Below are 23,686 nucleotides of genomic sequence, written 5' to 3' on the forward strand. Positions count from 1 at the left end.
TTTACTGTTCCGTGCAGCTCGCCCGGCGGGCCGGTTAACCTGACACACGGGTGGCGAAGTTTCAAATGATTCCTGAGCAAAGTCAAGTGTGTCCTGCCGATCCAATATGTCCATCACTTGTTGAAGGGAGGGATTGACTAGTTTCAAAATCTGTTCCCTTATAAGAACATCAGAAACATTCTGTGCAATTGCATTACGTACCATAGTATCTGAATAAGGGAGTCTACATTCACACTCAAAAGCACAATCCCTAGTAAGGCCTTGCAAGGTTGCAACCCACTCCCGATTAGTCTGGCCTGCCGTACGTTTTGTACGAAAGAAGGTATACCGTTTAGCAACTACATTGATGGATTCTTTGAAATATGCATCTAATGCAGACAAAATTTCTTCATGGGACAGAGTTGCTACGTCGCGTTGGGGAAATAATTTGACTATCACCCGGTACGTGGTCACCCCTACGGAAGATAATAAAAAAGGCTGCTGCTCGTTACCTTGAATTCTGTAGGCGGCGAGATGGAATCCAAATTGGCGTGACCACTCCGTCCAGCTTTCCAGTGCAGCATCAAAAGGACGAAAATTGGTGCAACTGCATGTTGTGGCTGCGTTAGCGGTGGAGCAGCGGCTGCCGCATCGTTTTGCATTGTACGTTGACCCTGGACGAGCTGTCCAAGGGCATCCAGTAAGGCCTGCGTCTGCTGGTTCTGTAAGCGATAAAATTCGGACAGTACATCTGGAGATGGTGGCGAAGCCATTACGCAAGTAAATCAGGGCAGTATAGTTACTAACGCGGTGTGGCCTCGTCGCCAAATGTTGTGGATTGGCAGGAGAGCCAACACCGGTCTGAGAGGAAGCTGAAAGGCACGCATTTTAGCTCACACAGGCTGGCGTGAGGTCTGGAACAGGACAAGGAAATTAGACTGTAGAAAAAACTGACGTATCTGGTGGAATACTTAACTTTAATCCATAAATGGTGAACGTCGCTCTTGACGGTACATGTTTTACAGCATCAATAGTAACTGGTAATGGCGCCTTGCTAGATCGTAGCAAATGCCGTAGCTGAAGGCTATGCTAACTATCGTCTCGGCAAATGAGAGTGTAATTTGTCAGTGAACCACCACTAGCAAAGTCAGTTGTACAACTGGGGCGAGTGCTAGGAAGTCTCTCGAGACCTGCCGTATGGCGCCGCTCGGTCTGCAATCACTGATACTGGCGACACGCGGGTCCAACATATACTAACGGATCGCGGCCGATTTAAAGGCTACCACCTAGCAAGTGTGGTGTCTGGTGGTGACACCACAATGCACACTGCTATTACTTTTGAACTGGGTTGGATTATTAACAACATATTTCATAAGTAAATATATATACTGTCAGGTTACTGTGAGGATCCCTAGACCCTTAAATAGATGTCTGCAGGATGACTGTGGGTGGGCTCCAGCTATTATTCTGATTACATGTTTTTGAGCAATGAATACTTTTCTACTCAATGATGAATTACCCAGAATATGATGCCATACGAAAGCAGTGAATGAAAGTAGGCATAGTAAGCTAATTTACTGAGATTCTTATCACCAAAATTTGCATTAACCCTAATAGCATACGTAGCTGAACTCAGACATTTCAGCAGACCATCAATGTGTTGCTTCCAGTTTAAGCTCTCATCAATGGACACATCTAAAAATTTTGAAAATTCTACCTTAGCTACAGACTTCTGTTCAAAGTCTATATTTATTACTGGAGTTGTGCCATTTACTGTACGGAACTGTATATACTGTGTTTTATCAAAATTTAAAGAGAGTCCGTTTGCTGAGAACCCCTTAATAATTTTGTGAAAAACATCATTTACAATTACATCACTTAGTTATTGGTTTTTGGATGTTATTACTATACTTGTATCATCAGCAAAAAGAACTAACTTTGCATCTTCATCAATGTGGAATGGTAAATCATTAATGTATATCAAGAACAGTAAAGGACCTAAGACCGAACCCTGTGGGACCCCGTACTTGATAGCCCCCCAGTTTGAGGAATCAGCTGTTTTTACCTTACATGAACCACTTATTTCAACTTTCTGCATTCTTCCAGTTTAGTATGAATTAAACCATTTGAGCACTGCCCCCCTCAAACCATAATGATTTAGCTTATCTAAAAGAATTCTATGATTTACACAATCAAAGGCCTTGTGAGATCACAAAAAATACCAATGGGTGATGTCCGGTTATTCAGAGCATTTAATATTTGATCAATGAAAGCGTATATAGCATATTCTGTTGAAAAGCCTTTCTGAAAACCAAACTGACATTTTGTTAGTACTTTATTTTTACAAATATGGGAGGCTACTCTTGAATACATTACTTTCTCAGAAATCTTTGATAGAGCTGTCAGAAGAGAGATTGGGCGATAGTTGTTGACATCCAACGTATCCCCCATTTTATGCATTGGTTTTACAATGGCATATTTCAGTCTATTGGGGAAAACACCCTGCTCCAAAGAGCTATTACATACGTGGCTGAGAATCCTACTTATCTGTGGGGAACAAGCTTTAAGTACCTTGCTGGAAGTGCCATCAATTCCATAAGAGCTTTTACTTTTCAGTGAGTTTATTATTTTACTGATTTCAGAGGGAGAGGTTGGTGGAAATACAGTTGTTTCAAACTGCACAGGTATGGCCTCTTCTATTAGTAGCCTTGTCTCTTCTAGTGAAGATCTCGATCCTATTTTCTCCACAACATTTAAAAAATGCTTATCGAAAATATTTTCAATTTCTGATTGTTTGTTAGTACACTTATCATTCAGTTTTATGGCACTAAAGTCTTCCTGTGCTCTTGATTGCCCTGTTTCCCTTTCAATAATATTCCAAATTGCTTTAATTTTATTATCAGAGTTACTGATCTCAGACATGATACACATGCTTCTGGACTTTTTTAATAGCTTTTCTTAGTACCCCACAATAGTTTTTATAATACTGAACAATTTCGGGGTCATTACTCCCTCTTGCTGTTAGATACAGTTCTCTTTTACGGTTGCAAGATATTCTTATTCCTTTAGTTAGCCAAGGTTTTTTATATGTTTTCCTGGAATTATGTTTAACTATTTTCTTGGGAAAACAACTTTCAAATACCATTAAAAATGTATCGTGAAATAAGTTATATTTCAAGTTTGCATCGGGTTCCTTATACACTTCATCCCAGTCTAGCTGCTGTAGGCTTTCCCTAAAGTTTGCAATATTTATATTGTTAATTGAACGCATTGCTTTGAGATTCTGATTTGATATACTGCATGGAGCTATGTCATGTACTGTAACTAGCTGTGCACCAAGATCTGAAAGACCATTCTCAACAGGATAAGCATTTATGTCCTTAAACTTATCTTGATCTATAAAAAAGTTATCTATCAATGTCTTGCTGTTCTTTGTTATCTGAGTAGGAAAATCAATGACGGAGCTCAAATTGAAAGAACTGAGTAATACTACAAGGTCATTCTTCCTATTACACTCTTTCAGGGAATCAACATTGAAATCCCCACAAATGATAATTTGCTTCCCCCTGTCTGACAGATACCACAACAAAGCATCCAAGTTTTCTAGAAATAGCTGGAAATTCCCCGAGGGGGACCTATACGCTGTTACAATTATGAAAGTGCCATCATTTAGTTTTGGTTCAGTGGCACATGCTTCCATATGTTGCTCTACACAAAATTTTTGAGTTTCTAAATTTTTTACAGTGTGGAAGCTTTTGACATAAATGGCAACTCCTCCTCTCATCGTATTATCTCTACTTACATGTGCAGCTAATTTGTACTCATTGATGCTAAGCTTTTGCATATCAGTGACAATGTGATGCTCAGACAGGCATAGTACATCTATTACATTCTCAGTTTCTACATATTCTAAACAAAGCAGAAGCTCATCAGTTTTATTCTTCAATCCCCCAATATTTTGATGAAATATACTAACATTATTTTTCACTTTACTTTTGTGAGTATCTTGAACTTTTTTAACATCTTTAGTACTTGCCTGGCTGAGTTTCCCACTGGACATTGATCCTACACTAAAAAAGAGTTTCCACCATGAGATGTAGTTCCTCCCCCCTTTAAATTTCCTGCTATCAGCCCAGCCAGTTTACCCTTCCCTTTCTTGTTGAGGTGCAGGCCATGTCTAGTATAGTCCCACCTACAGAGTGAATCAACAGGAACCACACCAATGTGTGACCCTGCACCAGATCCAATTAGCCGTTCCAACTCCAAATTAACTCTCCTGACAGAAGAGCTCAAATGAGGTCGGTCGTGGCGCTCCAGAACCGACACAAACCCAACACTGGTATGACTTGATGTTGATGCAATCTTTGCCAGGTCACACTCTATTCTGTACCCCGGATCTCTGTCAATACTGTTGCCTAGCCCACCCACAATAACCACGGTATCTTCCTTAGTAAAGCCTCTACATAGTGAACCTAAATCCTCTGTAACCTGCCCCAGTCCAGCACTAGGTTTGAAAAAACTTGTGACCTGGTATTCTGACCCTAATTCATCCTGCAGAAGTTGGTCCACACCCCTAGCATGCGAACTACCTAGCAACAAGACTTTCTTTCTCTTTGCAGACTTCCCTACATTCTTATTCAATTTGCTGCTGAAAGCTTGTTGAGCCCTGTCTACATCTACTTCTGTGAGAGGCTCATCAGTTTCTGACTGAGGCAACAGGTCAAACCTATTTTGTACATTAATAACAAAGCTGTCAGAAGAATTTCTTGGCCTGTTCCTTATGCCTGTTGCGACTTCCCACCCCTGTTTACCCTTCTCCCCCCTTAACCTGCCCAGTTCTCGCCTAGCCTCATCTAACTCAGCCTGAAGGGCAGCAATTTTCCCCTCCTGTTCCACAATCTTTCTATCTCTGCTGCATAGCCTACAGAACCACTGATGAGTCTCGCTCATTTTCCCAATTCCGACGCCACTACAATCGTCCCAATGAAAAAAGTTACTACATCCATCACACCAGACCCCGGAGTTAACGATTCTACGGCACGTCAGGCACTTTACACTCATGGTACAAATCGATTTTAGTGACAGAAAGACAATTAAGTTACCGGAAAACAATGAAAATACGTGTACGAAAAATTAGGCCTACTCGCGACAATGTAAACAGTGGTTCAGAAGTTTATTACTGGAAATTACTTAAGAGATGACGATACTCTACAGATATAAAGGGGCAGCAAACGTATTTAGCACACTAAACTATCAGTAAATGCGCTTAAAATTACGGTATGAAGTTTAATCTGAAAGCTCAAAAGTTCGGCCTGGCCGCGATATGTAAACAAAACGAACTTTACGTGATTACTGCGAAAATACGCGAGTAAGACAAAAACCTTTATGGTACGCTTGAAGAGCACTATAATTAACGTAATAAATTAGTTTATGGTGTTAAAAACAGTTTATTACTACTTAAATTACTTATCTTGTACGAGAGCTGTTACTCAGTCGTCCGTATAGCAGGCGCAGGACTACCACAAATCAACCTCCGCCATACACCTTAAGTCGGCTTTGGGAGTAGAGATATAGATTTCGATGTTCATGCACCTGAAAAATAGTACTGCAAAGCGTTCAAAAACAAATCCATAATAGATTAACATTCCGTATGTGGACATTGCATTCTTCCACAGTTTCCTAAATTACAAAAATCTGACAATTTCACACCTTTCCCACCTTTGCTCACCTTTTGTATTCTTCCAAAACTTTCTAAATCTACAAAAATCCGACAATTTCTCACCTTTGCCAACGCATACCTTAAAAACCTCATGCACTCCAACATCTTCCGCATTCGTCTTCCCTTTGTACAACGTGTCCTCTACCAGTTGACAGAATTCCTCGTTCTCCAGAAATTCCTTGAATATCTTGGCAAATCCTGTACAACCCACAAACTCGAAGATCGTAACCCAATCACCTACACAATCCTCCCCCAGTCCTGAGGTGCAGCCGCGCCTGTACCAACATGTCCAGCCCTCCCTCCAGCTCCACACCCTCCTCATTAGTCAACTGTAATAGGCTTCAGAAATATCCGGTGATATCCACTCGGCTATGGCTCTGGTCCACATTTACTTAGATCAATGCTCTAACTGTTCTCCCAGCCCCATGACCGACCGTAACACCTTCCTGCTCCAGTCTCCACTTATAGAACTCTCTTCCCAGTCCATCATCGTCCCTCCACCCCCCTCTCTCTCTACTCGCAGACATAACGACCCACTTATCTTTATTGCCCATCACCTCTCCATCCTTCCTGCTCAAACACATCTAGTGTGAGCTGACCTCGACGGACTTGTCATACCCATCGTCGTCGTCTGGGCACCAGCCACATCATCACCATCTGAGTTTCATAGCAGATCATCAAAAGAAATCATTTAATTGTATTTTACATCTGTTATTTTTGTTTTGCAACTGTAAAAAAAGCATTAAATTATATACATGGGCGTACTGAAAAGTAATGCCTCCGATTTTTTTTATTCTGTTCTCAATATCGGTCGATATTCCCGCTGCAACCTTCTGCCATAGGACCAGCTGATATTTAGGGCAGTCGATGACGAAAGTACGGACAGAAAAATAAATAACGAGGGTAAGCTAGCTAGATACGGTGACACATCGGCCATTTTGCACGAAATATCGTAATGACGTGAAACTAGTCGGTTTGCAAAATATTAACTTCATTAATACTCAAATAAGGCTGCATGTTGTCCATTTACAGATGATTTCACGTAACAGAAAACAGTATTTGATTTAATAACACAAATAAGCATTTAACACTTTCGCAGTAAATAAACTACGAGTTTCTAAATAAATATTCGTCTACGGTATGGAATGAGTTTCTCAGAAGGAAATTTTTAAGATTGTTTTCAAAGTTAGCCTTGCTGTCTATCAGGCACCTTACGTCACTGGGTTGGTGATCAGAGATTGTTCACCACTTTGCGCGACAAAGCCAATTTTAATGAATATTAATGAATGTCATTTGCTCTTCTAGTGTTGTAGTTATCTTACGTTACATGAAATATTTTCTGGGCCAGTTTCACTTTGCCCACCCTGTGTAATAAAATGTTGTTCCAATAGTCCTTTCGCTGAACGTTATAAAGGGAAATTTTGTAGTCAATAAACTCTGATGATGGTCGTTGAAGTCCGGAACTGTAGCGGATTATTTATGTTTCGAAGGCCTTGCTGGGTTGATTCTTTTACACTACTAGCCATTAAAATTGCTACACCACGAAGATGACGTGCTACAGACGCGAAATTTAACCGACAGGAAGAGGATGCTGTGATATGCAAATGATTAGCTTTTCAGAGCATTCACACAAGGTTGGCTGCGATGGCGTCACCTACAACGTGCTGACATGAGGAACGTTTCCAACCGATTTCTCATACACAAGCAGAAGTTGACCGGCGTTGCCTGGTGAAACGTTGTTGTGATGTCTCGTGTAAGGAGGAGAAATGCGTACCATCACGATCCGACTTTGATGAAGGTCGGATTGTAGCCTATCGCGATTGCGGTTCATCGTATCGCGACATTGCTGGTCGCGTTGGTCGAGATCCAATGACTGTTAGCAGAATATGGAATCGGTGGGTTCAGGAGGGTAATACGGAACGCCGTGCTGGATCACAACAACCTCGTATCACTAGCAGTCGAGATGACAGGCATCTTATCCGCATGGCTGTAATGGATCGTGCATCCAAGACTCGATCCCTGGGTCAACAGATGGGGACGTTTGCAAGACAACAACCATCTGCACGAACAGTTCGACGGCGTTTGCAGCAGCATGGACTATAAGCTCGGAGGCCATGGCTGTGTTTACCCTTGACGCTGCATCACCGGCAGGAGCTCCTGCGATGGTGTACTCAACGACGAACCTGGGTGCACGAATGGCAAAACGTCATTTTTTCGGAAGAATCCAGGTTCTGCTTACAGCATCATGATGGTCGCATCCGTGTTTGGCGACATCGCGGTGAACGCATATTGGAAGCGTGTATTCGTCATCGCCTTACTGGAGTATCACCCGGCGTGATGGTATGAGGTGCCATTGGTTCCACGTCTCGGTCACCTCTTGTTCGCATTGACGGCACTTTGAACAGTGGACGTAACATTTCAGATGTGTTACGACCAGTGGCTCTACCCTTCATTCGATCCTTGCGAGACCCTACATTTCAGCAGGATAATGCATGACCGCATGTTGCAGGTCCTGTACGGGCCTTTCTGGATACAGAAAATGTTCGACTGCTGCCCTGGCCAGCACATTCTCCAGATCTCTCACCAATTGAAAACGTCGTGTCAATGGTGGCCGAGCAACTGGCTCGTCACAATACGCCAGTCACTACTCTTGATGAACTGTGATATCGTGTTGAAGCTACATGGGCAGCTGTACCTGTACACGCCATCCAAGCTGTTTGACTCAATGCCCATGCGTATCAACGCCGTTATTACGGCCAGAGGTGGTTGTTCTGGGTACTGATTTCTCAGGATCTATGCACCCAAATAGCGTGAAAATGTAATCACATGCAAGTCCTAGTATAATATATTTGTCCAATGAATACCCGTTTATCATTTGTATTTCTTCTTGGTGTAGCAATTTTAATGGCCAGTAGTGTATGATGAGCGAACTGTCACCCTTCTTTTTTTTAAGTATCTGTATCAGAACCACTATGATATGATCTACACATCGAAGTTTGCATGTAACTGCCTGTACAGCATGTGGAAACAGGAACTTGGCTGCAAGAAGATGGCACGCGAACCATTCTCCTCCTGGCGCCAACTGTTACTGCACTTTCTAAAATAACGCCTGGCACAGAGGCAGCGTCCTTGCAATTGTTGAACTCTGCCACTAGCGTACCAGTCACAGCTGCTCGCCCCGCAGGTCCCGTACATCAGTAGACCTACCCACAGGCACCTTTACAGAGAGGGAAGAAGGAAAATGGGGGTTTAACCTCCCGTCAACAGCGAGATCATTACAGGCGGAGCATGAGGAGGGAATGGACAAGGAGGGCGGCGGAAATCGACTGTGTTCGTTGCAAAGGAACCCCCTGGGCGTTTGTCTTAAACAATTTATGGAAACCATGGAAAACTTACATGAGGCGTACACAGATCGTTGTAATCATCTTGGGTGTCATGTTTAACGAGGGGTGCATTCAACATCAAGGCCTAATTATGTAGAAATAAAAGAAGAAATAACCCGCAAGCAACTGTTGCTCTAAAAGCAACATCTGTCTCACTAAGGATGTGTGAAGGAACAGAACTGCAGTGCTTACATGATAAAATAAGAACTGGTAAGTACTCAAAGCCCATCATCTCGCGAACGAATTCGAACCAGTACTTCCGTGTTCCGTTAACTGCGAGACAGTTGCAAGTACAATTAAAGTAACTGATGAAGAAACTAAACAAACAGTTCAGTCAGAAAGGGTGGGAGTCAGACTCAATCTCACGAATGTCAGTTTTAAAAGAGACATCGCAAATGTTAACTAGCGTTTTAATTTAAATGAAGGACCTGCTCTTAATAAAAAAAACGCTCGATAGCGTTAAATATTACCAAAACATTTGTAGTCGCGATTAAAACTCGAGGAGAACATTTAGCGACTTAATTTCATAATAAATGATATACGATATTCGTACATAAAATGCAACTGCTAACCTAAGAGATTCATGGAGAGACAGGGCGGGTGTTCTCCCTCACGATTCCTACCACTTCGCCCTCCCCCCCTCCCCCCCCCCCCCTCCATCCTCACTGCCTCACCCTTCCCACTCCAAAAAAAGGAAATGAATATTAAGTTTCAGTGTCACGGCATTGGAGGCGGGCCACAATCTCTGACAGAGCAAAGATGGAAAAGTAAATCGACCATATACTTTTAAAGGGAACCATCTTAATCGTTCTACCAAAACCACGTAAATTTTAAATCGGCACAGATGAAAGCGCATTTGAACCCCACTTATCAAGACCAGGACTCCAGTGTGCTAACCTCTGTGTTATTCCGACCACTCATGTTCTGCAACAGGTTTCGTCTACATTTCTTCCACGAAAAGATTGGAAAATTGCGCAGGTCGCACCAGTGTTTAAGAAGGGTAGTAGGAGTAATCCATCGAACTACAGACCTACACTCCTGGAAATGGAAAAAAGAACACATTGACACCGATGTGTCAGACCCACGATACTTGCTCCGGACACTGCGAGAGGGCTGTACAAGCAATGATCACACGCACGGCACAGCGGACACACCAGGAACCGCGGTGTCGGCCGTCAAATGGCGCTAGCTGCGCAGCATTTGTGCACCGCCGCCGTCAGTGTCAGCCAGTTTGCCGTGGCATACGGAGCTCCATCGCAGTCTTTAACACTGGTAGCATGCCGCGACAGCGTGGACGTGAACCGTATGTGTAGTTGACGGACATTGAGCGAGGGCGTATAGTGGGCATGCGGGAGGCCGGGTGGACGTACCGCCGAATTGCTCAACACGTGGGGCGTGAGGTCTCCACAGTACATCGATGTTGTCGCCAGTGGTCGGCGGAAGGTGCACGTGCCCGTCGACCTGGGACCGGACCGCAGCGACGCACGGATGCACGCCAAGACCGTAGGATCCTACGCAGTGCCGTAGGGGACCGCACCGCCACTTCCCAGCAAATTAGGGACACTGTTGCTCCTGGGGTATCGGCGAAGACCATTCGCAACCGTCTCCATGAAGCTGGGCTACGGTCCCGCACACCGTTAGGCCGTCTTCCGCTCACGCCCCAACATCGTGCAGCCCGCCTCCAGTGGTGTCGCGACAGGCGTGAATGGAGGGACGAATGGAGACGTGTCGTCTTCAGCGATGAGAGTCGCTTCTGCCTTGGTGCCAATGATGGTCGTATGCGTGTTTGGCGCCGTGCAGGTGAGCGCCACAATCAGGACTGCATAAGACCGAGGCACACAGGGCCAACACCCGGCATCATGGTGTGGGGAGCGATCTCCTACACTGGCTGTACACCACTGGTGATCGTCGAGGGGACACTGAATAGTGCACGGTACATCCAAACCGTCATCGAACCCATCGTTCTACCATTCCTAGACCGGCAAGGGAACTTGCTGTTCCAACAGGACAATGCACGTCTGCATGTATCCCGTGCCACCCAACGTGCTCTAGAAGGTGTAAGTCAACTACCCTGGCCAGCAAGATCTCCGGATCTGTCCCCCATTGAGCATGTTTGGGACTGGATGAAGCGTCGTCTCACGCGGTCTGCACGTCCAGCACGAACGCTGGTCCAACTGAGGCGCCAGGTGGAAATGGCATGGCAAGCCGTTCCACAGGGCTACATCCAGCATCTCTACGATCGTCTCCATGGGAGAATAGCAGCCTGCATTGCTGCGAAAGGTGAATATACACTGTACTAGTGCCGACATTGTGCATGCTCTGTTGCCTGTGTCTATGTGCCTGTGGTTCTGTCAGTGTGATCATGTGATGTATCTGACCCCAGGAATGTGTCAATAAAGTTTCCCCTTCCTGGGACAATGAATTCACGGTGTTCTTATTTCAATTTCCAGGAGTGTATATCATTGACGTCGGTATGCAGTAGGGTTTTGGAGCATATACTATATTCAAACATTATGAATCACCTCGAAGGGAACGATCTATTGATACGTAATCAGTATGGTTTCGGAAAACATCGTTCTTGTGCAACGCAGCTAGCTCTTTATTCGCACGAAGTAATGGCCGCTATCGACAGGGGATCTCAAGTTGATTCCGTATTTCTGGATTTCCGGAAGGCTTTTGACACAGTTCCTCACAAGCGACTTCTAATCAATCTGCGGGCCTATGGGGTATCGTCTCATTTGTGCGACTGGATTCGTGATTTCCTGTCAGGAAGGTCGCAGTTCGTAGTAATAGACGGCAAATCATCGAGTAAAACTGAAGTGATACCAGGTGTTCCCCAGGGAAGCGTCCTGGGACTCTGCTGTTCCTGATCTATATAAATGACCTGGGTGACAATCTGAGCAGTTCTCTTAGGTTGTTCGCAGATGATGCTGTAATTTACCGTCTAGTAAGGTCATCCAAAGACCAGTATCAGTTGCAAAGCGATTTAGAAAAGATAGCTGTATGATGTGGCAGGTGGCAGTTGACGCTAAATAACGAAAAGTGTCCGTTGGAATTCGATTACTCGATAAATAGTACAATTCACAAGGCTGTCAATTCAACAAAGTACCTGGATGTTAAAATTACGAATAACTTCAGTTGGAAAGACCACATAGATAATATTGTGGGGAAGGCGAGCCAAAGGTTGCGTTTCATTGGCAGGACACTTAGAAGATGCAACAAGTCTACTAAAGAGACAGCTTACACTACACTCGTTCGTCCTCTGTTAGAATATTGCTGCGCGGTGTGGGATCCTTACCAGGTGGGATTGACGGAGGATATCGAAAGGGTGCAAAAAAGGGCAGCTCGTTTTGTATTATCACGTAATAGGGGAGAGAGTGTGGCAGATATGATACGCGAGTTGGGATGGAAGTCATTAAAGCAAAAACATTTTTCGTCGCGGCGAGATCTATTTACTAAATTTCAGTCACCAACTTTCTCTTCTGAATGAGAAAATATTTTGTTGAGCCCAACCTACATAGTTAGGAATGATCATCAAAATAAAATAAGAGAAATCAGAGCTCGAGCAGAAAGGTTTAGGTGTTCGTTTATCCCGCGCGCTGTTCGGGAGTGGAATGGTAGAGAGATAGTATGATTATGGTTCGATGAACCCTCTGCCAAGCACTTAAATGTGAATTGCAGAGTAATGATGTAGATGTAGATGTAGAACGGAAAAAATGGCGCAAGACTTCTCTGTTGACGCTTAATTTTATGCGCTTTATAAAGCAATAACAAGAAACAACAACAACAAAAATGATAGTGAATGATATATATTATTTCAAAATTTCACCCATTCAAAAATAATACAGGTGTTTGTGTGTAAATTCTGAATTATTTGTGGCGCATTGTAACGAAGGACAGCATAGCGTATAGTGTTTATGTACCCGGGCTACTACCGATCGAGCTGGTGCAGTGGTTACCATACTCTACTCGCATTCTGAAGGACGACGGTTCAAACCTGCCTCTGGCCATACACATTTAGGTTTTCCGTCAAATCGCTTCAGGCAAGTGCTGGGATGGTCCCCTTGTAAAGGCGTGATCGATTTCCTTCCCCATCCTTGACGCAATCCGAGCTTCTGCTCTCCGTCTCTAATGACCTCGATGTCGACGGGACGTTAAACCGAATCTTTCCTCCTTGCTTATACAGGACGGTCAGTAACAGCCCTGAAAGCTTGTAAGTGTATTGTATGGTAAGTTGTGCTGCGAAATAATTTTTAAGAAAAAAATTTGACTCTTTGCTCCGATTCCGAGTTTATCAGCATTGAAGCTATCAGGTCGTTGCGCAAGTAAATTCAAGCGGTCCGTTTGATACAGTTAGTGTACGTTTTCATAGCGTAAATGACAACTCACGAGATTGCTCAGTCTATGACTCGGGTTCGATCCAGGGTTACAGTCTCTGTCCGAAAGAAACTGAAGTATTAGTTATGACGAATATTCTAAAGGCAAATTGTATAATCTCAGTTTGCTGGATTGCTACCGATGTTGAGGTTTTAAACAAAGTAACTTTTTTGGAAGAACGAAAGATTTTGTTCATTCTTGAAAATCATTCGAATGTTCGCCAGACAAAGTGGCCTACACTAATTCTAGGCTGACTCGCCCGATGTTTAGCTAAATAATTCCGATTGAACTTAATATGGTGTCAAATATCACCTGGAAGTGACACAAATAGGATACAGCAGCAATACGTTGTCTAATCAGAACCCGCCGTTGTTACGCATCACACAGCCACAGACACCGTCGCATCACCAAGTTGCATTGCCACACATAGTATTTGCGTGTATGTACAACAAACAGCATTAAGCGTCCCCGTATTGACTAACCAAGTGGAGCAGGCATGGAACTCCATCCCACAAACTAACATCCGGCACCTGCACAACACTGTGCATGCACATCTGCATGTTGCATTCAACATTCTGGCGGTTACACCTGTTATTAATGTACCAGCATTTCACATTTGCAGTTGTTTACCTCGCGTTTACGTTAACATGTGATCTTGCAGCTTCAATCCCTTAAATATGTTGTTTCTTGTTGTTGTGGTCTTCAGTCCTGAGGCTGGTTTGAAGCAGCACTCCATGCTACTCTATCCTGCGCAAGCTTCTTCATCTCCCAGTACTTACTGCAACCCACATCCTTCCGAATGTGCTTAGTGTATTCATCTCTTGGTCTTCCTCTACGATTTTTACCCTACACGCTACCCTCCAATGCTAAATTAGTGATCCATTGATGCCTCGGAACATGTCCTACCAACCGGTCCCTTCTTCTTGTCAAGTTGTGCCACAAATTCCTCTTCTCCCCAATTCTATTCAATACCTCCTCATTAGTTATGTGATCTACCCATCTAATCTTCAGCATTCTTCTGTAACACCACATTTCGAAATCTTCTATTCTCTTCTTGTCCAAACTATTTATCGCCCATGTTTCACTTCCATACAGGGCTACACTCCATACAAATACTTTCAGAAACGACTTGCTGACACTTAAATTTATACTCGATGTTAACAAATTTCTCTTCTTCAGAAATGCTTTCCTTGCCATTGCCAGTCTACATTTTATGTCTTCTCTACTTCGACCATCATCTGTTATTTTGCTCCCCAAATAGCAAAACTCCTTTACTACTTTCAGTGTCTCATTTCCTAATCTAATTCCCTCAGCATCACCCAACTTAATTCGACTACATTCCATTATCCTTGTTTTGCTTTTGTTGATGTTCTTCTTATACACTCCTTTCAAGATACTGTCCATTCCGTTCAACTGCTCTTCCAAGTCCTTTGCTGTCTCTGACAGAATTACAATGTCATCGGTAAACCTCAAAGTTTTTATTTCTTCTCCATGGATTTTAATACCTACTCCGAACTTTTCTTTTGTTTCCTTTACTGCTTGCTCAATATACAGATTGAATAGCATCGGGGAGAGGCTACAGCCCTGTCTCGCTCCCTTCCCAACCACTGCTTCCCTTTCATGCCCCTCGACTCTTATAAGTGCCATCTGGTTTCTGTATTTTACCCCTGCCACCTTTAGAATTTGAAAGAGAGTATTCCAGTCAACATTGTCAAAAACTTTCTCTAAGCCTACAAATGCTAGAAACGTAGGTTTGCCTTTCCTTAATCTTTCTTGCAAGATAAGACGTAAGGTCAGTATTGACTCACGTGTTCCAATATTTCTATGGAATCCAAACTGATCTTCCCCGAGGTTGCCTCCTACCAGTTTTACCATTCGTCTGTAAAGAATTCGTGTTAGTATTTTGCAGCTGTGACTTATTAAACTGATAGTTCGGTAATTCTCACATCTGTCAATACCTGCTTTCTTTGGGATTGGAATTATTATATTCTTCTTGAAGTCTGAGGGAACTTCGCCAGTCTCATACATCTTGCTCACCATATGGTAGAGTTTTGTCAGGACTGGCTCTCCCAAGGCCATCAGAAGTTCTAATGGAATGTTGTCTACTCCCGGGGCCTTGTTTCGACTCAGGTCTTTCAGTGCTCTATCAAACTCTTCACGGAGTATCGTATCTCCCATTTCATCTTCATCTACATCCTCTTCCATTTCCATAATATTGTCCTCAAGTACATCGCCCTTGTATAGCCCCTCTATATACTCCCACCTTTCTGCTTTCCCTTCTTTGCTTAGAACTGGGTTTCCTTCTGAACTCTTGATATTCATACAAGTGTTTCTCTTCTCTCCAAAGGTCTCTTTAATTTTCTTGTAGGCAGTATCTATTTTACCCCTAGTGAGATAAGCCTCTACATCCTTACATTTGTCCTCTAGCCATCCCTGCTTAGCCATTATGCACTTCCTGTTGATCTCATTTTTGAGACACTTGTATTCCTCTTTGCCTGCTTCAGTTACTGCACTTTCATATTTTCTCCTTTCATCAATTAAATTCAATATTTCTTCCGTTACCCAAGGATTTCTACTAGTCCTCGTCTTGTTACCTATTTTATCCTCTGCTGCCTTCACTACTTCATCCCTCAGAGCTTCCAATTCTTCTTCTACTGTATTTCTTCCCCAATCGTGTCAGTTGTTCCCTTACACTCTCCCTGAAACTCTCTACAACCTCTGGTTCTTTCAGTTTATCCAGGTCCCATCTCCTTAAATTCCCATCTTTTTGCAGTTTCTTCAGTTTTAATCTACAGTTGATAACCAATAGGTTGCGGTCAGAGTCCACATCTGCCCCTGGAAATGTCTTACAATTTAAAATCTGGTTTCTAAATCTCTGTCTTACCACTATATAATCTATCTGAAACCTGTCAGTATCTGCAGGGTTCTTCCATGTATACAACCTTCTTTTATGATTCTTGAACCAAGTGTTAGCTATGATTAAGTTGTGCTCTGTGCAAAATTCTATCAGGCGGCTTCCTGTTTCATTTCTTAGCCCCAATCCATATTCACCTACTACGTTTCCTTCTCTACCTTTTCCTACTACCGAATTCCAGTCACCCATGACTATTAAATTTTCGTCTCCCTTCACTATCTGAATAATTTCTTTTATTTCATCATACATTTCTTCAATTTCTTCGTCATCTGCAGAGCTAGTTGGCATATAAACTTGTACTACTGTAGTAGGCCTGGGCTTCGTGTCTATCTTGGCCACAATAATTTGTTCACTATGCTGTTTGTAGTAGCTTACCCGCACTCCTATTTTTTTATTCATTATTAAACCTACTCCTGCATTACCCCTATTTGATTTTGTATTTATAACTTTGTATTCACCTGACCAAAAGTCTTGTTCCTCCTGCCACTGAACTTAATTAATTCCCACTGTATCTAACTTTAACCTATCCATTTCCCTTTTTAAATTTTCTAACCTACCTGCCCAATTAAGACATCTGACGTTCCACGCACCGATCCGCAGAACCCCAGTTGTCTTTCTCCTGATAACGACGTCCTCTTGAATAGTCCCCGCCCTGTGATCCGAATGGGGGACTATTTTACCTCCGGAATATTTTACCCAAGAGGACGCCATCATCATTTAACCATACAGCAAAGCTGCGTGCCCTCGGGAAAAATTACAGCTGTAGTTTCCCCTTACTTTCAGCCGTTTGCAGTACCAGCACAGCAAGGCCGTTTTGGTTAGTGTTACAAGGCCAGATCAGTCAATCATCCAGACTGTTGCCCCTGCAACTACTGAAAAGGTTGCTGCCCCTCTTCAGGAACCACACGTTTGTCTGGCCTCTCAACAGATAGCCCTCCGTTGTGGTTGTACCTACGGTACGGCCATCTGTATCGCTGAGGCACGCAAGCCTCCCCACCAATGGCAAGGTCCATGTTAAATCTGAGGTCACCAGTCCCCTAGAACTTAGAACTACTTAAACCTAACTAACCTAAGGGCATCACACACATCAATGCCCGAGGCAGGATTCGAACCTGCGACCGTAGCGGTCGTGCGGTTCCAGACTGAAGCGCCTAGAACCGCTCGGCCACACCGGCCGGCAAAGTGGTTCCAGTTCCAGTTGTATTTAAAACTGGATTCGTATTCTAATTTTGGTCCACCACACATAAGATGGCCTCTATTTCGTATTCTTCTTCTTCTTCTTCTTCTTGTAAATTACATTGCTTTCGGCCTTGAGCTGTTTATTTCAATCGAATTCCTGGCGCCCATTTTTTGACAGTCTCCATGGCTGCTTGTAGGTCCTCTTGGCTCCTGAAGAGGATGATAATGTCGTCTACATACGGATTTATGTTTCTTTTGTCCATAGTCTACGCGATCTCCGCTATCATTACGTTAAATAGTACTGAACTCATTGGATCTCCTTGTAGGTGTCTCCTTATTCGATTGAGGTTCTTCACGTTTTCTTTCAGTAGGCATTTGTACTTCCGACGTTCTTCAGCTTTCTCCGTTAGTGCGTCGTTTCCGTGTTTCCTGGCAGCATGTAGTGTCGTCCTCTGCCTCATGAGGTAAAATTCTTCGTCAGTCTATGGCCTCGCGATACCTTGGAATCTGGTTACTTTAATGGTGTCGTGTGTGATTATACCGTTCAGAGCTGGTGTTGCCTCGTGTAAGTTTCTCTGCCGCATCATGTGGATTGCTTTGGTAGCTCTGCTTTACTCGCTAACAATTTTTCTTCATCTACGTGCCTTGAAACTGTTTATCTGCATGATCCTGTGTCCTGTGCTTAACCGGTCTTTAGTTATTGCTGGACGGTGTTTCCTAATAGTGACTCTTTGTACTTCCACCTGCGCATGACATCGAATATTTGTGAAGAGCGGGTGTATTGAACTCCTCCCATTTGTGTATTGTATTGTGTATTGAACCGGGGACCTAGAAACGACGGAGTGGCTTCGTCTCACCCCTCGCCGAACCCAGAGTTATTGTGCGCTTCCGGCCGGCCGGAGTGGCCGTGCGGTTCTAGGCGCTGCAGTCTGGAACCGAGCGACCGCTACGGTCGTAGGTTCGAATCCTGCCTCGGGTATGGATGTGTGTGATGTCCTTAGGTTAGTTAGGTTTAATTAGCTCTAAGTTCTAGGCGACTGATGACCTCAGAAGTTAAGTCGCATAGTGCTCAGAGCCATTTGAACCATTTTTTTGTGCGCTTCGGACCGCAGTGTCCCCCCCCCCCCCCCCTAATCGGAAACGTCTCATACCAGACGAGACGAGTGTACTAATCGCCGACATAGTGTAACTGAGGCGGAATAAGGGGAACCAGCCCTCATTACCCGAGGCAGATGGAAAACCGCCTAAGAAACCATTCACAGACTTGTCGGCACACCGCACCTCTACACTAATCCGTCGGGCGGACTCGTGCCGGGGACCGCCACGCCTCGCCGCTCGAGAAGCAGTGCGTTAGACCGCGCGGCTAGCCAGGTGGGCTCCTCCCATTTAGTAGTATGCAAATATATTGTTTCTCCAGATTTGGCACTCTCAGGCGGTAGTGATGCTGAATTTGCTTGCTTGGAACTTTATTCATAAGTACTAGTAAGTACTAATCTAAAAGCCGGCCTCTGTGGCCGAGCGGTTCTAGGCGCTTCAGTCCGGAACCACTCTGCTGCTACAGTCGCAGGTTCGAATCCTCCCTCGGGTATGGATGTGTGTGATGTCCTTAGGTTAGTTAGGTTTAATTAGCTCTAAGTTCTAGGGGGCTGATGACCTCAGACGTTACGTCCCACAGTGCTTAGAGCCATTTGAACCATTTTTGAACTAATCTAAATTGTGTTGTTTCAGTTAAAGTACGTGGTGAGCAAATTTACAATCCCGTTTCCTTAACCTGGAGTTCAGTTTTAAAGTATACTCTCATGTGAGTAGTGCTTCGGCTAATTGAATATGTGGGGCCATGTTTTCAGAAATTGTGGGGTGAATAGAAACAGTAATCTTCAGTGGTTCTTCAGAAGAATACCAAGAACTGGACGGAAATGAAGAACCACTGGTGCTGTTCTCAACCCAGGAGATCATGCTGAAATTAAAGTGTATGGGAAAAGTAAGGAATCATTTAGAGAGCAAGCACGTAAAATTTGTTATTTAGAAGACAAAGATTAAGCTGATGGTCTCTAAATCATGAAGGGCGATTAAAGACGTGCATTTTAACAGGCAAGTAGTCATTTTTTGTGAAAATGGTGATGTTAGAATAAGACCTTAACAGCCAGAGATGGTGGTCATGTGTGTGTGTGTGTGTGTGTGTGTGTGTGTGTGTGTGTGTGTGTCTGTGAACTGCGTTTGCATGAATGAATATGTGTGTGTGTGTTGTCTACTTCACAAAAAGGCCTTTCGGCAGAAAGATTACTTGTTCAGCAGTCCTTTTGTTGTGTCTATCTACGTCTCGACATCTCCACTATGCAATGGGTAATTATTCCAACCTGTATGTATATATTAGAGGTATAACTATGTTTATTTGAAAAACAGAATAAAAAACAAAATTCATGCCCTATTTTTAGTTTTTAAATTGAAGAAATCTTTTTTCGAAACATATATATTTTGTGTCTTATTCTCCTATACCCAAAACAGATTTCGACATGTCCCTATTCACCCTAAATACCAATAAGTGTAAAACATTTGCAAGATGAATAGAAACACGACGTTTTCGTTTTTTATGTTATAAAAGCATGAACTAGCCCTCAAAACGTAATTATAAGCTTAAAGTTAGCACAAGACTTATAATTCCATATAATTTCGATTTTCATATTTTCTTTTAAAATTATCTTATTTCTATTAAAGTTGAAAACTGTTTCCATTCACTCCATTTTACGATACAGTTGCTGTGGGAACTGCGCTGCTTTTGGCCCTTGGTGGCGAAAAATATACCTCCTGATTATTGCCCCCTTCGGCCACTAGTAGATTGTTGTCTTATTTTTTTTTCTTGAACAAATAAGCTTACTCTGAAAGCTTTATTAGTGCCTTTAGTTTTCCTACCGGTCGCAGCCGGTTTCTCCCGAGATTCTGTTTTCCTTGAGAAACTTCCTGTCTTGTACTCGGATGTAGTTTACTCACATAGAGCCACGTTTTCATTCACCCTGTTTTAGCCACAGGTCTCCACTGTCTTAGTTCCCTTTATTTCCTGTTCTCTGTTTCTTTGTCTCATTGATATTTCTGTTTAGTTCAGGGACACGTAACGACAATTGATTCCGCCAGTGCCCTTCTTGTTGTGGTTCGTTTTCTTCTTCTGTTCTCTCTTGTTTCCTCACTTCTACCGGTTCTGCGGTACTGACTGCACCATCGGAGCAGCTCTCACAAGCCCATTCAAGGGTTTCAAACTCCACAGTCCCTCCATCAGCATACTGAAGAAGTAATGAAAGGTATTACAGAGGAGAGTTTGATTTATCCACAGCGACAGAGACGTTACTGCATTACTTTTATTTTACTCGTTAGTGAAGAGTACTCTTCGACAAACAGGAGTGTTCTCCTGCAGAAAACGTCTCAGATATTTCTAGCAACTCGGCATCCGCATTTCTCTCAGAACGAGGTCAGTATAGTATTACGGTATCCTAAAAAGCAGTATGACATGTACTGAAGATTATAATTCGGAAATGATGGCGTTTGAGTGGCTCTAGACAACAGCTAGTGTGAATAGAGCGACGAACGTCTCCAACACAGAACATGTACTGGAACGTATAAGATTCGGAGCATAAGGTTTCATTCTCTGTCAAAGTACCATGATCAAGGGAATAACACTGTTACATATACCTACATCTATATCATACTCCGCAAGCCACCTAATGGTGTGTGGCGGAGGGTACTTTCGGTACCACTATCTGATCCCTCCAACCCTGCTCCACTCGCGAATAATGGCGAGAAAACGACTTAATTTGCACTTGTTTTTCTCAAAATTCGGTTGAATTTCGTAGTACTGACCCGGTTCGGTACTGAAATATACTGATTTTGTGTGGGGGTTGGGGATGGGGGTGAAGGCAATACGTAGATCGATTTCCCACATGATGTCTACCTGTTCTCATAGGTCCACTATATCTAATTCAGTGACCAAGAAATGTACTGCCATCGCTGTAGACATGCATACTGAAATGAAACGGTGCTATGCTGGGATGAATGACCAACCACATTTACTGCAACGATTTAAGCGAAACATTTTCCATCACTTGCTAATACAGGGGCGAGATGACAGGGCATGGGCAAAACAAAAAGGATTACGTAAAAGATTCCGTATTATTGTTGAGCACTATGAAAGCAGACTGAGTCGTGCTTGGTTAACTCAGCCTGTAGAACACTTGCTCGGGAACGCCTAAGGTCCCGAGTAGCCCGCCCGGTTAGCCGTGCGGTCTCACGCTCTGCTTTCCTGGCGAGAAGGCGTGCCCGTCCCCGGCACGAATCCTCCCGGCGGATTAATGTCGAGGTCCGGTATGCCGGCCAGTCTGGATGGTTTTCAAGGCGGTTTACCATCTGCCTCGGTGAATGTGGGCTGGTTCCCCTTATTCCGCCTCAGTTACACTATGTTGGCGATTGCTGTGCACACTTTGCCCAGGTATGCGTACACCATAATTACTCTATCACACAAACATTGGGGCTACACTCGTCTGGTGTGAGACGTTCCCGTGGGGGATGGGGGGAGTTGGGGGGGGGGGGGGGGGGGGGTGGAAGGGGGTCCATTGGAGGCCGAACTACACAATAACCCTGGGTTCGATGTGGGGCGGCGGTGTGATGCATGGACTGCAGTGGCCTGTTGTGGGGTTGTGAACAACTGAGGGCTAGGGCTGCGTCGAAGCCTCTCCGTCATTTCTAGGTCCCCAGTTCCATGCAGTGCAATACAATACAAGGTCCCGAGTTCGAATCTCAGTGCGGCACACAGTTTTAATGTGTTAGAAAGTTCCATATCAGCGCGCACTCCTCTGTCGACTGAAAATTTCATTCTGTCATCATCCCTGTGGCTAAGCCATGTCTCCGCAATATCCTTTTTCCCAGGAGTGTTAGTCTTGCAAGTTTCACAGACTTCGGTGAAGTTAGGAAGGTAGGAGAGGAGGTACTGGCGGGAGTAATGGTGTGAGTGAAATGGTTCAAATGGCTCTGAGCACTATGGGACTCAACTGCTGAGGTCATTAGTCCCCTAGAACTTAGAACTAGTTAAACCTAACTAACCTAAGGACATCACAAACATCCATGCCCGAGGCAGGATTCGAACCTGCGACCGTAGCGGTCTTGCGGTTCCAGACTGCAGCGCCTAGAACCGCATGGCCACTTCGGCCGGCTGTGTGTGAAATCTTATGGGACTTTACTGCTAAGGTCATCAGCCCCTAAGCTTACACACTACGTAACATAAATTATCCGAAGGACAAAAACACACACCCATGCCCGAGGGAGAACTCGAACCTCCACCAGGACCAGCCATACAGTCCATGACTGGAGCGCCCTAGACCGCTCGGCTAATCCCGCGCGGCAGGGAGTAATGGTGTTAGGCTGAGTCCTGAGTCATGCTTGGTAGTCCAGTCGATAGAGCACTTGGCCCGCGGAAGGCAAAGGTCGCGGGTTTGAGTCTCGGTCTGCACACAGTTTTAATCTGCTAGGAAGTTTCATGGTGAATACATCCCCAACAATTTCGCAATCTCCTACCACTTCAGAAAGACTTTTTGTGGTTGTACTTTTACCCTATAGATTTATGAACATAGAGAAAAAAGCCACAAATAGCGGGATCCTAGAAGCACACAATGGAAATTATCTTGTCAGTACAATGACCAATTCAATTCTTAAGTATTCAATTTTCAAAAATTAAGTTTCAGGAATAAAGGAGCAAAAAAAATTAAAAATAGAGAGGTCATATTGTCTGATTATTTGTCATTCTGATACAGTAACGGTTCTAGAAGATAGAGCCACAGATTACAAGAAATTGCATCACTATAGCAGTAGACACTAATTTCCATGTGAGCGACAAAGTACAATGTCAGCGATGGATAGTACTTTCTCCTCACGTATCGTGTTGCCTCAGTTGATCGGGACGGCACGGGTTGCAGTGACCTGTTTTGTTGTTTCGCTCCTCTCGTTTCCTGGGCTCCGCTCGAAGGCCATTTCTATTCGGCCGCAGGGCGAGACGTAGAGGACAGGCGACTCGACTGCACGAGCCAGGCGTCCGTGGCGCCACTGTTTCCTGGAATAACGGCGAAGCACGGCAGCAGGTGGGAACACGAGATTTCA

Source organism: Schistocerca serialis, chromosome 2, assembly GCF_023864345.2.
Source record: "Schistocerca serialis cubense isolate TAMUIC-IGC-003099 chromosome 2, iqSchSeri2.2, whole genome shotgun sequence".
Taxonomy (NCBI): Eukaryota; Metazoa; Arthropoda; class Insecta; order Orthoptera; family Acrididae; genus Schistocerca; species Schistocerca serialis.